Below are 17,779 nucleotides of genomic sequence, written 5' to 3'. Positions count from 1 at the left end.
AAAGTATGGAAACTTTTTTGAAGAACCCTCATATATTTATTTATTGGGATTTATTATGTCTTATTAAATTAGCACCTTACTTTTGTGATATAGTAAGTTTTTTGCTGTCCGTGTTGAGTGCTGTATTAATTGTTTTAGGGCTCCTTTTACAAAGCTGCGTCAGCGGTTTCTACTGTGGGCCAGCAAGGTATCTCTATGTGTGTCAGAGCATTTATGTCACCGGCCCGTGATAGAAATTTCGGCCGCAGCTTTGTAAAAGTCAGCATTAGCGTTTTTATTTTTTTGCAAATCATATACCTCACAAGTTATTGCAACATTTTTATAGATCTAAGAAATCTGCTTAATACTTTCCTGATGTAAGGAAGCTGAAGAGTATACAAAAATGTTATACAGTTACTTGAAATTGCATGTCTGATAATATATCATGGCAACGTGTGCAGTAGAAACAATACCTTTTATGTAAACAGTAGATGACACAAATAAGACATGGGCAATGCAGAGTGCCCACCTGAGATTCGTCCTCATTTTTAATAGGTGCAGAAGAGTGGTTCTCAACTTTTACTCTGTTGTGACATACCTAACAGATAATGTAGTGTTCGGTGTGTTACAAATCACAGCTAAACAAGGGAAAAAAACCTTGTATATCATTTAATTGTTGCTAACAATGATGTAAGGCAGGGGTGTCCAACCTGCGGCCCGAGGGCCACATGCTACCCCATGAAGTATTTTGTGCGGCCCCGATCGAGGGCAATGCAGTGTCTTCCTCTGCTGCCCCTGAGTGTTTAGCGTCTTGCTGGCTCCCTCCTCTGTCTTGTTGCAGCGTTTGCGTGGCCCCAGAAACATTTTTTTGGGCCAATGCGGCCCAGGGAAACAAATGCAATGGTGGTGATTGTTGTGGTGGAGGAGAGGGATGGGTTGCAACATTTTCCATTGGGGGCTGATGACAGAACTAGGGATCAGTTATGGAGATTTCAAGTACCTGACTTCCTAATTCTCAATTCTTCTTAATCTGCGACATACAAGGCTGTTAAGAAAAGCACAAACATGCTGTCTGTCAAAGTTTTGGTGACACACCGGTGTGTCCTGACATGCTGGTTGAAAACCACTGGTGTAGAGAGATTGTATTTATAAACATAGTATATGAATGCAGATAAGCACCCACATGGTCCATCTAGTCTGCTCAATAAGGCCACCAGAGCTACATATGCCATTTCACGCAGGTTCCACTTTATCATTATCAAGTACTGACATCACAAATAGGGCAGTCACACAATCATGGAAGAGTTGTTTTATAATTTTGGTTTTAGCATGGCCATTCATTGTTAGTAGTACTTGATTAAACCATCAATGCAACAATTTTGTAAACTTACAACATTGTACTCACTGTCATCCTGGAATAAGCACAGTCATTCCAAATCACTTGGTTTCTGTGACTGACATATTCAAGATTTGTTAACTTTTGTGTATAAGTCTTATATGTAAAACAGTATGTATTACAAATGTATTTAAGGAGTTTTGCCCTTTATTTACCTGTTAGACTAACTGTGAACACTTATAAAAAGACTGGCATGTTTTTAGTCTCACTAAAATATTCAGATGTTATAGGGTATATCCTGTGCTAAAGCCTCCAGATTTAGTGGCCGTTTACTAAAGGTATATTTTTAATGTAATATTACATAATTTCTCTTATATCCCACTAATACTATATAGTTTAAAATGGATTATAAAAGAGAATGGAGTTGTTACTATCTATGCAAATCATACTGTACCTCCTGAACAGAATAGCATTTGTAGCTTTTTTGGAAAAATAAAATTGTCCAAGTGAAAAATGCAAATAACACCTCCCATTGGGACGTGAGAAGAGCCAGTATTCATAGTAGACTGGCAACACAGACATCCTAGAAGAACTGTGGGGCAGCTTAAGGGGCATTACAGTGACCTTCACAGAAGGGGTCTCAGGTACACATGTCACCAGAACCCCTTGTATGGGGGAGTCCTCCAAAATGCCTCTACAACATACTGTATTCAACTGTATACCTACAGGTGTCACCTATGTCAGTACAGTGGATTTTGGGAGCTTGTTGGTAGGTCACACTGTCCACCACAAGTGTACTAGTTATTCTCTGGAGTTCACTGCACTGACCACCAGGCTACTCCAGAGAACTGCTTGCTGCTCTCATAGGATTAGCCATTACATCTGACATACAGACTGGTAAGTACTGTCACATCTTTGGGGGTAAGAGGGGGGTCAGTGACCACTAGGGGAGTAAGGGGAGACCATGCTTTTATCCCTTCTGTGGTCATCTGGTCAGTTTGGGCACCTTTTTGCCTCCTGTTTGTTGTTGAAACAGATCTAGCCCCAAGCATCCAAACTGTGCTCTGGACATTTTCTAAAATGTTTAATTATCGCAGAAAAAAATCCAAATCATAAATCTGCCCTAGTCCCGCCCATAACGCCTCTGTCATGCTCCCTTGAGATTTAGGTGAGCTACTGTGAAACGGTATAGAGATATAACAGTGTTCTTCAACCTTTTAATACCTATGGACTGGCAGAAATAAAAGAATTATTTTGTGAACTGGCACCGGTTTGCGGACTGTCGATTGAAGAACACTGGGCTAAGTTGTGGGCCAGACCCCACCCATCTCCGCCCCAGACCCTGCCCCATAATAGTACTAATTGTAACACCATTTTTTTTCCATTCATTTTATATATATATATATACACACACACACACAATATAATCTTATTAACAACATATAATGGTTAACCACTAAATTAAACTACTCAAAACACACTGTATGCTTTTCAACATTCATTCCTACCAGAAAACAGATAACCCCATGCAAATATAGGACAAAAACTAAAAGTACTAATATATACAAATGAAACCCTAAGATTCAAGACTCTGCATGCAGTACAACCCCAGAGAAAAAGAAACAAATGCATTTCTTCCTGAACAGTACAAAATACAGACAGCAGATGTAAATTCTCAAAATTGACAATTCAGTCACTAAATTTAAAACTAAAATCAGTCCCCTTACCTTTGTTGTCTCCCTCCCTCCATGCTGTGCCTTCCTTCTGGCCTGCTCCCGCCTGGCCGTTTTATGCCGCTCCCGGTGTTGTCTTTGGGCTGGCTCCCTCTTCCTCACTGACGCAGTGCACAAAGACGTGGGCAGTGGCTTCTCGCTTATCCCGCGCCTCATCTGGAAGTCTTCCCTCTGACGTTGCGATGTCAGAGAGAAGGCTTTGGTTCAAGCGCAGGATGCGCGTAGGAGCAGCTGCCCGCAGTTTTGCGCACTGCAGCACTGAGGAATAGGGAGCCGGCCCGAAGATAACGCTGCATCGATCGCACCACGTACTGGTGGTTGAAGAACACTGTCTCGGGCCCGATGCACGTGCGGACCGGCATTAGTCCATGGACCGGTGGTTGAAGAACACTGGTCTATAATGTAGGCTTTGAAACTACCAAATAGTTAGGCTTTGGTGAGAAAAACACCCATCAGTTTCTTTGTCATTTTCTGGACATTTTTCTCTTTAGAAAATGAGCCACTTGGCAACTGATTCTGTTCTTTTGTTGTTTGGTAGGAAAAAGAAGTGGTGGAGGTCTTTTATATCTGATGCCTCTAGGGCTGGAATATTGTAAAAGTTATGCAATACACAGGCACTTAGCATGATTCTATAAAAGGCATGCATGCATTGTAGAATCATGCTAAGTGCCTGTGTGTTGCATAACTTTTTTAAGCACACCCATCTAGGCCAGCTAAAACTAAGCCTAAATTCCTGCACCTAAATTGAGCACAGATTGAGCATGTTCTATAACAATGCACATGTGCGTGCACTGTTTTGCACACGCAAGATGCAATATGTAGAATTTGGGGATAAGAAACAAAATCGGCAGCAAAGTACAGCCCTATGGCACCCCACAGGAAGCCCACTAAGCTTCTGAAAATGTTTCACCCAAAATTAATTATGCATGGTAAGAGGAAAGGCTGTGTAACAACTATTGGAGCATACCCAAACAAAAGTGTTTTTTACTGTTTGATATGTTTACTCCCAGGTAGCATACTTTTGTATATGTAATGTAATGTAATGTAATTTATTTCTTATATACCGCTACATCCGTTAGGTTCTAAGCGGTTTACAGAAAATATACATTAAGATTAGAAATAAGAAAGGTACTTGAAAAATTCCCTTGTATATCCACTGATTTAACTGCACAAGTGATGGCGCGTGATAAAGAACCATGCATCAGTATGCAGTCCATGTCTTTTCACCTATATCCTACCCAGTCCCAGTGGCTTGCAGTTAGTATGTATGATAACAGTTACCATCCCCCCTCCATTTTACTACGCCATGGTAGAGGTTTCTATATAGTCCAGAACGCTAAATGCTCCAACACTTCTCCGACACTCATAGAATTCCTATGAGCGTCTCAGCATTTAATGCTCCAAGCCATGGTAGAAATCTCTCCAGCGGCTTAGTAAAAGAGGGCTTATGTGAGATTTTCTGTAAAACATTTTATAAAGATTATTAGTGGTCAGTATGTATTTTTTCTTTCTGGGTACACCGATTTGCAATGGAAATTTATCTTAGGTTTTCTAGTGTTGCTGAGATCATTAGGATTTGGAATTAAGTGCATAGCTGCCTTTACCTTTTTATTATAATAATCTCCTTCTAGATATTTAGTGGCGTTCCCTCCCCTCCCCCCTTTGTCTTGTAACAAGCTACCATTTTCTTTGCCTCCCATCTTATACATTTTGAATTTTCCTGGTTTCATAATTATGTATATGACTTCTTTGTTGTTAACTTTTCTGTGGTTATGTTTCAAAGCGGTTTACATATACTGTATACAGTAGTGTTGCCCAATTCACAAATTTGAATCGATTCACTTTCTAAAAATCGGACTCACCGATTCAGTGAGTCCTGACTCCTGACATCTCCAGGCCTCCTAAAGTAGCGGTGGCGGTGACTGGCTTGGCAGACGCAGCAGAGTAAACAGGCTTCTCCTGGTCTGCCCTGCTGGGGCCTTCCTTCTGCTGCGTCACTGATGACACAGTAGAGGGAAGTCCTGGTGGGCAGGCTGCAATAAGACTGTTCACTGTGCTGCTCCTGCCAAGCTTGGAAGCGCCACCACTGCTACTGCTTTAGGAGGCCTGAAGGGGAGTGAGGGGTTGGTCGGGAGGTGCTGCACAGGGGAATAGGAGAGATAGAAAGCTGCTGCACAGAGGGATGGGAGGGAGGAATGAAAAGCTGCTGCACAGGGGGATGGGAGGGAGTGAGGAAAAGCTGCTGCACAGGGGGATAGGAAAGAGGAAAGCTGATGCACAGGGGGATAGGAGGGATTGAAAGCTGCTGCATGTGGTGAGAAAGGAAGAATTGGTGAAGATGAGATGGAGGAGAGGAAGGGAGAGGTGCAACAGAGGTAGAAAGGGATGAGAGGGAGATATCCTGCATATGGTGGAGGGGAGGGAAACTTGCATGGAGAAGAAAGAGGGAGAAATGTTGGGACATAGGTAGAGGACAGGGAGAGATGATGCATGGGGAGAAAGAAAATGTGCACATGATAGAGGGGAGGAAGGGAGAGATGCTGAATGGAGGGGAATAAAAAGGTTTGACCCAGGGCACAAGGCAGGGAGAGAGAAAGAAAGATGGTAGATAGTGGGAAAGAAAAAGAAATGTGGTTATGGCAGTGGAAGGGAAGATTCAGAGATGGATGGTGAGCACAGAGAGAGAAGAAAATGTCTAATGGGCAGGAGACCCAGTGAGTGAGTTAATGGAAGACAGACAGAAACCAGAGCCTGGGACCAACATGATGTGAATAATAAAATGACAAATCTGCTACTAGAAAGGTGGAAGCGGATTAAATAAATAAATATCAATAAATAAAGCTATTCCGCTTATACAATGTAGAAGCACTATCCCCAACGGAAGAAAAAGCCTCAGGTAATATTATGGCAGAGCATGAAGATGCTCAAACCTCCTCCACCCACATCATTGGCAAAAAACTTCCAAGGGGAATGTGCAATGTCCACTACCCTATTTATGCAGGATAGAATGCGTAAGCTGCCTTCAAAAATTGTGAAGTTATGAATGATGCTGTATATAGGCCAACGTTTCAAGGCGTGTAGCTGTTTCTTCAGGGCTGATTCATTCCTCCACTCGCATTCATTGCGTGCATTGCTTTTTAGCTCTTACCGATGTCCGAGGCTTTTTCTTCCGTTGAGGATAGTGCTTCTACATTGTATAAGCAGAATAGCTTTATTTATTGATATTTATTAATAAAATGACAAGACATTTTAGAAAAAATAATTTTATTTTTTATTTTGTGATTACAATATGTCAGATTTGAAATGTGTATCCTGCCAGAGCTGGTGTTAGACAGCGAGTATGAGCTAAGACCTAACCAAGAGAGGAAAAGTCTTTTTTATTTGTTTTGTTTACACTGCAGCGCTGGCATGGGGCTGGGATGGAGTGGGTGAAGAGGCTACAAAATAAACTTGCAGCCAAAAATGGAAGCGATCACCTCTGCTTGATTTAACCACAAGTTCCAATAGAAGAGAATAGAGTGCACCTGGTCTTCAAAACCTACTTTATTAACAACCAAACATAAAATCCATCTAAACAATCGTCTTATCAATCATAAATGTATGTAGCAGATTATAGACTCATAAACACATGTAGTAGATCATGGACTCGACACGTGCTGTGTTTCGGCTAGATTGCCTGCATCAGGAGTCCTGGAACATATAATGTTTTAAAATGCCATGTGACCTAGGTATTGTGATATGAGATAAATAATTGACAATACTTAAAAATAATAAAAAAAAATCAAAAACATATATAATCAGAGTACATAACATACATACCCAAACTGATAAATGACAAACCAAACTTTTGAGTCAAATCCAAGATACTATGAAAAGCAAAATACATACTTAAAGTGGGGAAGGGGTAAAACGTGGACCTTACGGACCTGGCGGATCTAAAACTGCATGTCCTTAAAAATCTGAGGTCCGTGCCACTTGTAGTCTCTGACAGACCTCTATGACAATTTAGCTCTGACGGATCCTAATGCTTTTCCCTCCCTATGCTGAGACTAAAAGTGGCAAAACTTTTGCCCTGAGGTCTGTGCCACTTTTAGTCTCAGCATAGGGGGGAAAAGCATTAGGATCCGTCAGTGCTAAAATGTCATAGTGGTGGCATGGACCTCAGATTTTTAAGAATGTGCAGTTCAGATCCGTGAAGTTTGCGAGGTCAGATACACTGCAGCCCTTTGCACACATTTTTTAATCCCCCTCCCCAGCTATTTGCCATCCAGTGTCATATTGAGGCGGAGGGAGAGATCTGGAGGAAGGGACGATTGGGCTAATTAGCAAAAGCCACGGTGCGCCTCTTCCCTCCTTAGTCATTAGGGAAGGCAGAGCTGGGGACCAGAGCTGAACGTGCAGGAAAAGTGGTGGAATAAGCTAAAAGGTGGACTTGTCAATAAATGCCAGAAGACTTTTAAGGACGTGCGGTCTGTAAGGTCCATGAGGTCCGTGTTTTACCCTTTCCCTTAAAGTATGTTATAGTTCTGCAGCTTACAGTACACACATGCATAAAGGTTGCTATAATTCTACAACTTACAATACACTTAAAAGGGAGCCCAGTAGTTTATACACATTTTGATTATGACTTTTGAAATCTGGTGATTCAATACATAAAATCAACCTATTTTTCTAATGCCCCTGGTAAATGACACAGGTAATACTTCAGAGATACTAATCAACAGACTTTGATTGAAACAATATAGTAAACTATGTAGCAGACTTAAACTGAAACAATGTGGCAGACCATGACTAAAACAATGTAACAAAAAAGGAGCTCAATAAACTTCCACCGAGATACATTTCTTAACTTCTGACCTGATATATTGTAGCAAAGGGGAAGAACATGCTAATCCTAAAGGATTATATGTGTTACTTGTTTTGAATAAAATATTAAAAATCTTATAAACTTACCAGGATGTTTGGAAGAAAAAAATGCCCTATTGGGTGGGAAAAGTGAATCAAATTGAAAAATCAATTCAATAGGTCAAATCGAATCAAATTTTTTTCCCCTGAATCAGGCAGCACTAATATGCAGGTACTTATTTTGTACCTGGAGCAATGAAGGATTAAATGACTTGTCCAGGGTCACAAAGAGCAGTGCTATGATTTGATCCCATGCAGAGGCAGCAGCTCTACCACTAGGCCACACCTATGTGAGAAGAATTTTTTGATAACTTAAATTTGTCTCAGTAATATGAAGAATACAAATGATTAGGGAAGACTTATTATAATTGCAGTATATCAGATGTATCCTCAGTTAAGGGTCCTTTTACTATGGTGCGCTAGCTGTTTTAGCGCGTGCTAAATGCATCCATTATAGTCTATGGATGCGTTAGCGTTTAGCGTGCACTAAAGCGGCTAGCGCGCCTTAGTAAAAGGATCCCTTAATTTGTTATTAATGCACTATTATAAGATGCTTTTGTTTACTAAACCCTATATAATAGCAGAGTAAAACACAGAAAAGTGGTTGAATTGGTGCGGGTTTGATATTAGCGAGCAATAGTCCGTTTCGAGGTTTAAAACCTGTATCACTTTACGTTCACTCCTTTTTTTTTTTTTTTTTGGACATCATTTGTGAAAGGTGACTGAATTTGCAGACTGAGTGACAGCACTATTAATAATGAAACTCAAACGTGGGGTGCAACAACAGTTTTTTTTTTGTTTGTTTGTTTGTTTTTGTGCCATATCCAGGGTTTGTTGTGAGCTTTTCAGAGATTAAAAGCTTTGAAAAGCTAAGATTACAGTTTCCTCTAGTCTGTCTTCAAGTTAAACAAAACAGTTTTAAAACTGCTGCTTGGCCAGATGCTTAAAACAATGTCTGAACATTATTGATTTCCAGTACAATAGCTTACTGTTATTTTTTCAGTCTGCTGTAATCTTGATGAGAAAAATGTCAGTTTACCTTACCTTTTATAATTTTCCAAAAACTCATTTAACAAATAGCAGAAGTTGCCAAAATTTCAATAATTCCAGTGCAATAGGTAAGACATTCTAGACAAGTGGTAGTGTCCCCAAGGCAACGTGCCATCTGCAGAAGGAAGCCAGTTTGGATTTTTCTCTGTGCCTCTTCTGTACTTCACTGAGCTCCTTAGCTCCACCTACAGTGTTTATCCCTTCTGCACGTGTGCCCGCAGGAGTGTGTTTGTTCTAATCTCCACATTTTATTATTTTATTAAGTGTTTTAGTCCTTTTTTCTCTTTTGCTTTGTCTGCATTGAGAACACACAGACTTCTGTCTGTAGTTATCCCAGTGGGTACTTTTTAGCCAGCTTGCTTAGTGTCTTTGGAACTCAGGGCTATTCCTGAAGTTGTCTCAACTCCTGTTAAGCAGGGGTCGAGCGCAGGCTATTTGGCGCCAGCTCGGCGGTGACTCGTAGGGTGCTGGCTGCATCTTCTTGTCTCCACCCGTCCTGGTGCGCATCCATTGGTCCGCAGGGGTAGAGGTTCAATCAGGCACAGGGTCTGACTGGCAGCCCGAAGATCAGCTTTGCAGAACCATTCCCAGCATGAGGCAGTGATTCTCTAGTACAGCTACTGTAAGAGAGCTGAGACAGGCTGCAGCATAGATCCACAAATCGGTCACAATGAGAAAAGGCTGTTATAGCCTGTGAGATGGATCAGGGGAGGTATGAAAAGTGGGGGTTTTCAAGGTTTCTGCATGTCCTCCTTTTTCCATACCTGAAAAATCCTAAAATCGCCCTTTCTCTGGCTCAGGAAGCCTCACCTTCTCTTTCTGTAGGTGGAAGGCCGCCTCCAGGTGCTCTTAGCAGTGCATGTGGTGGGAATCAACATTGTTCAGGCTGACTTCCTCAGCAGAGAGCCCTTGATTCAGGGCGAATGGTGGTGTGCTGAGCCTTTGGGCGTGGCTGAGGTCAGTGCCGCTTTGACCTCATGGTCATGGCAACGCAAGTGCAAGCAACTTGATTCTTCTGTTGAAGGTCTAAGCTCAGAAGCGAGGGTTTTGATGCTCTTGTTCAGCCATGTCTTCAGGAAATTGTCTTATATGTCTTTCCTCCCTGGCCCATGATAGGTCGTGTTGTTCTGGTGGCTCTAGACTGGCCTTGCAGTCTGTGTTATGCAGATCTGATGCATTTTTGCTAGGGTCGAGGCTTTTGTGAATCTTCCGTCCTGACCTACTTTCACAGGGTTCTGCGAAGAGGACCTGGGTCACTTTGCTTTTACAGCATGCAGCTTTAGACCACAAGGGCTCTTCTAATGTGGTCCTTGGCACTCTTCTCTTGTCTAAGAAGTTGATTACTATAGCTGCTTCCACTATGGCGTGGAAGCCTTTCCATCATTGCTGTGCTCAAGACAAAGTGGAGCCGTATTCCGCTCCACTTTTGGTGGTACTGGCCTTTCTCCAAGTTGGTCTTGATCAAGGCCTCTCTGCAGTGTCCCTTTGGGTCCTAGTGGCTGGGCTCTTGTTTTCATGCCCGGGGTCATCCTACGTCTATGGCATCTTGCCCTGATGTTGCCAGATTTCTTACAGGGGCTCTTCGCATTGGACCACCGATTTATCTACCATTCCCTTTCTGGGACCTCACCCTGGTGCTGTATAGTCTATCCCAATTCTTTCTTTGAGCCCTTTTGGGTTGCTTCCCTTTTAGCCTTGCCGCTTCAGACAATTTTTCTGATCGCTGTTCTATCAGCAAGCCATGGCTCTTTCTTGCAATGAACCATTCCTCCACATCTTGGAGATTGGGGAGCACAGTTTCTTTCTTCCTGCCAAAGATGGTTTGGCTTTCCACGTTGATCAGGAAGTAGGTGTGCCTGTTTCTCAGTCTACTGGTTCAAACACTCAGGCTCGTGTTTTGAGGATCCTGGATATGCAAGGAGTGCTTCTTTGCTATTTGGTGTCTACAAATGAGTTTGCCTTTCTGACCATTTGTTTGGGTTGACTTATTCTGTCTAGCTGGGCACTCCTGCTGCTAAGGCCTCGATTTCTAGATGGATCTGTGAGGCTTTTTCATCAGCCTATATGATTTCTGCGAAAGTCTCCTGTTTCCATCCAGGCACGTTCTTCTAGATGTGTGGCTTCTTTGTGGGCCAAAGCTAGAGCTGTCTCCCCTGAGGAGATTTGCACGGTGGCAACGTAGTCCTCTATACACCCATTTGCCCTGTTTTATAAAGTGCATGTGGCGACAAGACAGGACTCTGCCTTTGGGGTCCTCAGTTTTGAGGGTCGGTGCAGTCAGCCCGCCCTGGCTATTTGGGGACTGCTTTTGTATATCCCACTTGTCTAGAATGTCTTACCTATTGCACTGGAAAAAGAGATTATGTACTTACCCTGGTAAGCTCTATTCCGGTATATAGGTGAGACATTCTAGACTCCTGTCCTTCCTGCACCTGACTAAATCTAAGTTTGTTTCATGTGTCTCCAAGTTGTACCTTGGATTACAGTCAGGCTTTTGGGGCTGGGGAGTAAACTGTTTCTATGTTCCTTTTTTATGCAGGAGTAGTTTCTGAGTTTCCTTGAGGTTTTCTGGTTGTTTGCAGCTGATATTCTCATGTTACTCCTTTGAGCAGAAGTTATTTATGACCTTGATTGGTCTCTATTTCACATTGATTTGGCGGTCCTTGGTGCTGAGCAAACGGCGCAGAAAAAATAGACCACATTGGTTCTCTGCGGAGATCTCAGAATTAGTAAAGCAAAAGAAGAAAGCATTCGTAACCTACAAACAATTGCAAAGGCCGGAAGCTAAAGAAACCTATCTGGCGAAATCTAGAAATGTTAAGATGGCAGTCAGGGAGGCCAAGCTCCGGATGGAAGAAAATGTAGCAAAAAAGGTTAAAAAGGGGGATAAATCCTTTTTTAAGTACGTTAGTGACAGGAAGAAGAACTCAAGCGGACTCGGACGTAGACAAAGCAGAACTACTCAATAACTACTTCTGCTCAGTCTTCACCCACGAAGCGCCAGGATCTGGACCTCAGCTACAGACAAAGGGGTGCTCGGAGGACCCAATCCGGGACTTTGCATTTACCGTGGGCAATGTCTACCATGAGCTATCAAAGCTAAAAGTGAACAAAGCTATGGGCCCGGATAATCTACACCCCAGAATACTTCGGGAATTGAGAGATGTCCTAGCAGAACCGTTAGCTGAGCTTTTTAATCTTTCCCTATGCAAGGGAAAAGTTCCCTTGGACTGCAAAACTGCCAACGTTATTCCGCTCCATAAAAAGGGATGCAGGTCAGAGGCCAAAAATTACAGATCAGTGAGTCTCAACATCAATAGTATGTAAACTTATGGAAACATTGATCAAAAATGACAGCTGGTCAATACTCGACAAAGGCAATGACGCCCTACTAGTCCTACTTGACCTTAGCGCTGCCTTCGACACAGTTGACCACCATCTACTCACATCTAGACTCCACGACCTCGGAATCAGAGACACAGCCCTCCAATGGATCACCTCCTTCCTTCACCAAAGGACCCAAACCGTCCTACTAGGGACACATAAATCTAACCCTAAGCCTATCAAATATGGTGTTCCTCAAGGCGCCCTTCTATCCCCCCTCCTATTCAACCTCTACATCAAACCCGTCATCGATATAGCGCAAAAATATAAAATCAAAATCCACTCTTATGCAGATGACATCCAACTGCTCCTCCCCTTAGGCGAAAACCGGCCATCCTAAATTGCTAACCTCAAACTCTGCCTCACTGACATGAAAACTTGGATGTCAAACAACAAGCTTCAACTTAACGCCTCCAAAACCGAACTCCTATGGATCAGAAATAAAAACACCAAATACCTACGACCTACACTAACATGGGATTCCACTCTACTAACGGCAGCAGATCAAGTTCGCAGCCTGGGAGTAACCCTAGACGGACACCTTTCCCTATCTGCCCACATATCCCAAGTAGTCTCCACCTCCTTCTACTACCTTCGCCAACTGAAAAGGATCAAACCCTACATCTCCACACCAGACCTCGCCCAACTCCTATACGCATATGTCCTCTCCAGAATGGATTATTGTAACTCCCTATTTAATGGACTAACCAAAAATAATATCAAACGCCTCCAACGGGTCCAAAATGCAGCCATCCGCCTCCTACACAACCTCAACTACCACGATTCCATCTCCCCGGCACTCCATGCTGAACACTGGCTCCCAATTAGCCAACGCTGTACTTTCAAAGCTCTGGCAATTGCCCACAAGAGAATTTATTCCACCACCCCCTCCTACATAAAATCCAAGCTACCCATCTACAACCCCACTCGCACCCTCCGCTCAAAGTCAGAGATACGCCTTTGCACCCCCCCCGGAAGATCCCTGCTCACAGAAACAGCCCACAAACGATCCTACAGCCACTTCATTCCACACCTTTGGAACCAACTCCCCCCCCAACTTAGACAACAGAACTCATTATTAACTTTCAGGAAATCGGTAAAGACCCTCCTCTTCAACTAAAGATCTCCTCTGTCTTCTCCCCCCCCTTACACCCCCCTCCACTCTCCTATCTCCCCCCCAAAACTCCAATATAACCCTCTCTTACTCTCTCCACCAACAAATTGTATCTAAACGCATATAACTTTCCTTAAACTAAACTACTGTATTTCCCCCTTCTCTCTTTCTGCTATACTCTCCCTGTATTTAATTCTCTCCAAAATCTATAAATCCAATTACTAAACCTGTTGTATTACTTATATGTCTATTTACTCTCCACTGTGTATGTTCATTTGTAGACCGTTCTGAGCTACTGGGAGGACGGGATAGAAATCCAAATAAATAAATAAATAAATAAAACAGATTGGACACATTTTTGGATGATGAAAGACTAAGGGATCCCCACCAGCATGGCTTTACTAAGGGAAGGTCTTGTCAATCCAATCTGATAAACTTCTTTGACTGGGTGACAAAAAGACTGGATAAGGGAGAGTCACTGGACATCGTGTATTTGGACTTCAGTAAGGCTTTCGATAGTGTCCCACACCGGAGGTTACTGAACAAGATGAACACGATGGGCCTTGGAGAAACACTAACAGCATGGGTAAAAGACTGGCTTAGCGGCAGACTTCAAAGGGTGATGGTAAACGGTACTCCCTCAAAAACATCGGAAGTGACCAGTGGAGTACCGCAGGGCTTGTTCTTGGGCCCGATACTATTCAATATCTTTGTAAGGGATCTGCCTCATGGACTTTGAGGCAAAATTACATTATTCGCTGATGACGCTAAACTATGCAACATTGTGGGCAGCGCAGCAGAACCTAATGGTGAAACCATGCCAGACACCATGGAACAGGACCTACTTTTACTAGAACAATGGTCCAGTACTTGGCAACTGAATTTTAATGCCAAAAAATGTAAGGTAATGCACCTTGGTAATGGAAATACATGCAAAACGTACACCCTGAATGGTGAAAACCTAACAAGAACTGCAGCAGAACGGGACTTGGGAGTAATCATCCGGGATGATATGAAAGTTGCCAATCAGGTGGAGAAAGTTTCAGCAAAGGCCAAACAAATGCTGGGATGCATTAGAAGAAGCTTTATCAACTGAAAGCCTGAAGTTATACTGCCGTTATACAGATTCATGATGAGACCTCACCTGGAGTATTGTGTTCAGTTTTGGAGGCAACATTATTAAAAGGATGTGAAGAGAATGGAGTCGATTCAGCGAATGGTCACTAGGATGGTCTCAGGACTCAAAGATCTCCCATATGAAGAACGTCTGGACAGGCTACGCTTATATTCTCTTGAAGAAAGCAGAGAAAGGGGGGGGACATGATAGAAATATTCAAATATATCACGGGCCGCATTGAGGTGGAGGAAGAAATCTTTTATCTTATGGGTCCCACGGCGACAAGAGGGCACCCGCTAAAGCTCAGGGGGGGAGAAGATTTCATGGGGACACCAGGAAATACTTCTTCACTGAAAGGGTAATTGATCGATGGAATGGTCTTCCATGTCAGGTAGTTGAGGCCAGTACCATGCTCGACTTCAAGGGACGATGGGACAGTCTGGTTGGGTTGCTCCAGAAGAATGTTTAAAGGATGGATTCTCAAGGAGGGAGGGATCTTGAGTGGGTAGACTTGTTGGGCTGTCGGCCCTTTTCTGCTGTCATACTCCATGTTTCTATGTTTTGGGTTCTAACTGTAGGTGGAGCTAAGAAGCTCAGTGAAGTACAGAAAAGGCACAGAAAAATCAGAACTGGTTTCTTTCTGCAGATGGCACACAGCCATGGGGACACTACCTACTTGTCTAGAATGTCTCACCTATTTACTGAAAAAGAGCTTACTAGTTTAAGTACATACCGCAATCTCAACTCAAGCAATACAAAATCAAATTGAAGGAAAAACGCAAAGACTACTACTCTAACCTCATAGGCACCGACAAACCAGACACAAAAAAACTGTTCAACCTAGTAAGAAACCTCACCGACACTAAACCATGTCTAGCCACCCAGGAAAACCTAACACCTACAGCCTCTCAATTAGCAGACCACTTCAAAAATAAAATCATCTCAATTAGAACAACATTCAACAACTCACAATACAACACAGACAAGATTCTAACAAAACCCACAACAGCCGAAGCAATATCAGCAGACAGGTTCTGGACCGACTTCCCTAAAACCCAATGGACCGAATTGGACAGGCTATACAAAAAATATTGCAAATCAGCATGTGATCTGAATAACTGCCCACCATACCTACTAGCAACAGCTTCCACCAACTTCAAAGCTTGCTACACATTATGGCTGCAAACCACACTCAGGGAAGGCCAGTTCCCACCAGACCTCGGAGAAATTATAATCACGCCAATACTGAAAGATCCCAAAGGTCTAACAAACAGCCCATCAAACTACAGACCAATCGCTTCTATCCCAACATACGTCAAAATAATAGAAGGACTAGTCGCACAACAACTGTCCACGTACCTTGAATCCCACAATATCTTACACCCATCCCAATCCGGATTCAGAACCAACTACAGTACCGAAACTCTACTAGTATCCCTACTAGACATAGCTCGAAGTCACCTCAGCCAAGGAAACAAACTGCTAATCATCCAATTTGATTTATCAGCTGCATTCGATCTAGTGGACCACGACATACTCCTCCAAATACTAGACGCAATAGGAATTTCAGGTAAAGTTCATAACTGGTTCAAAGGCTTCCTCAAAAATAGAACATACAGAGTCAAATCTAAAGACATTCTATCTGAACCATGGTCCAATCCATGTGGAGTACCACAAGGCTCTCCCCTCTCTCCCACACTTTTCAACCTATTCATATCCTCCCAAGGCACCGTCCTAGACGCCCAAAATATTACTTCTCTCAGCTACGCGGACGACATTACCATCCTCCTTCCATTCGACATACATAACCCAATCTCCACAGAACACCTGAAAACTACATTGGAAACAGTGGATAAATGGATGATAGATCACAAGTTGAAGCTGAACTCTGACAAAACCAAATTCTTATTACTAGAGAGACAAAAAACCATCCCTAACAGAACTGGAAGTAAACTCAATCAAGTACCCTATACAGAACTCCCTCAAAATCCTTGGAATACACTTAGACAGATGCTGTACAATGCAAACACAAATCCAAAAAATCACCCAAAAAGCATTCTTCACAATGCGAAATTTAAGAAAAATCAGAAAATTCTTTAAAAAAGACCAATTCAGGATCATTGTCCAATCCATGGTACTAAGTATCGTCGACTATTGCAACAGCCTCTACTTACCCTGCCCGACCAACACAATAAAAAAACTACAGACCATCCAGAACACAGCCCTCAGACTCATATATTCACTCAGCAAATACGACCACATTACCAATGCATACCTAGAATCCCACTGGCTACCAATAAAAGCAAGAACACAATTCAAACTCTACTGTCTCATTTTCAAAGTAACCCATGGCACGGCACCCAGTTACCTAAATAACCGTTTTCACTACTACCACCCACCAAGAAAAAGGAGAACACAGAACCTCTTCACCTATCCACCACTCAACGGTACCTGTCGTAAGAAACTCTATGACAACCTCCTGGGGACACAGGCAGCCAAAATAGACTCTGACATCTCTAAATTACTGACCAAAACAACAGACATAAAAGAGTTCCGCAAAGAAATAAAAACACTACTGTTCAAAAAATATCTCCCATCACTCTAACCACCGCCCAATGAGTTCCCATTCAACGACTTCGGAATCACTCATCCATACTATCTCTTTGTCTGTGATCAAGAATGTACTGTAACTCTTCTACACTACACCCGACTTAACTGATCGAGTTGACATGTATTACCTCTGCAAAATGCATTATCTTCTGCTATATGTATTATCTTCTGTAATAAGTAATATCTTCTGTGAAATTGTAATATCATAACTCTTCACTGTTCCTGTAACTTACTCCTATCCTGAAATGTAATTCTACTGGAATGTCCCAGATATTTTCTATATTGTAATCCGCCTAGAACCGCAAGGCACAGGCGGCATAGAAATCCGTAATGTAATGTAATGTAATGTAATGTAATCTCTTTTTTGCTAACTAGGACCCTTGTTAGTAAGCTGCAGCAAAATGCAATATTTTAATGCACAAAAATTTACTGTGGGATTCATTAACCTGTAGTATCGCATGTTAGTAAATCCATCACTAAATTTACTTTTGCAGCTGACACTATTGCACTTCCTTGGTTGCAGTGACACACAGATAGAGGATCTGAAATTT

General features: G+C 42.5%; 1 protein-coding gene across 4 annotated transcripts in view; it reads left to right on the top strand.

The window, feature by feature from the left end:
• FAM193A (family with sequence similarity 193 member A) overlaps positions 1-17,779 on the top strand; it is a 382,414-nt gene that overhangs the window by 23,000 nt on the left and 341,635 nt on the right. The window lies entirely within an intron of this gene.

Source organism: Geotrypetes seraphini, chromosome 1 (genome assembly GCF_902459505.1).
Source record: "Geotrypetes seraphini chromosome 1, aGeoSer1.1, whole genome shotgun sequence".
In the NCBI taxonomy this organism is placed as follows: domain Eukaryota; kingdom Metazoa; phylum Chordata; class Amphibia; order Gymnophiona; family Dermophiidae; genus Geotrypetes; species Geotrypetes seraphini.
This window is presented reverse-complemented; position numbering and strand designations above follow the sequence as displayed.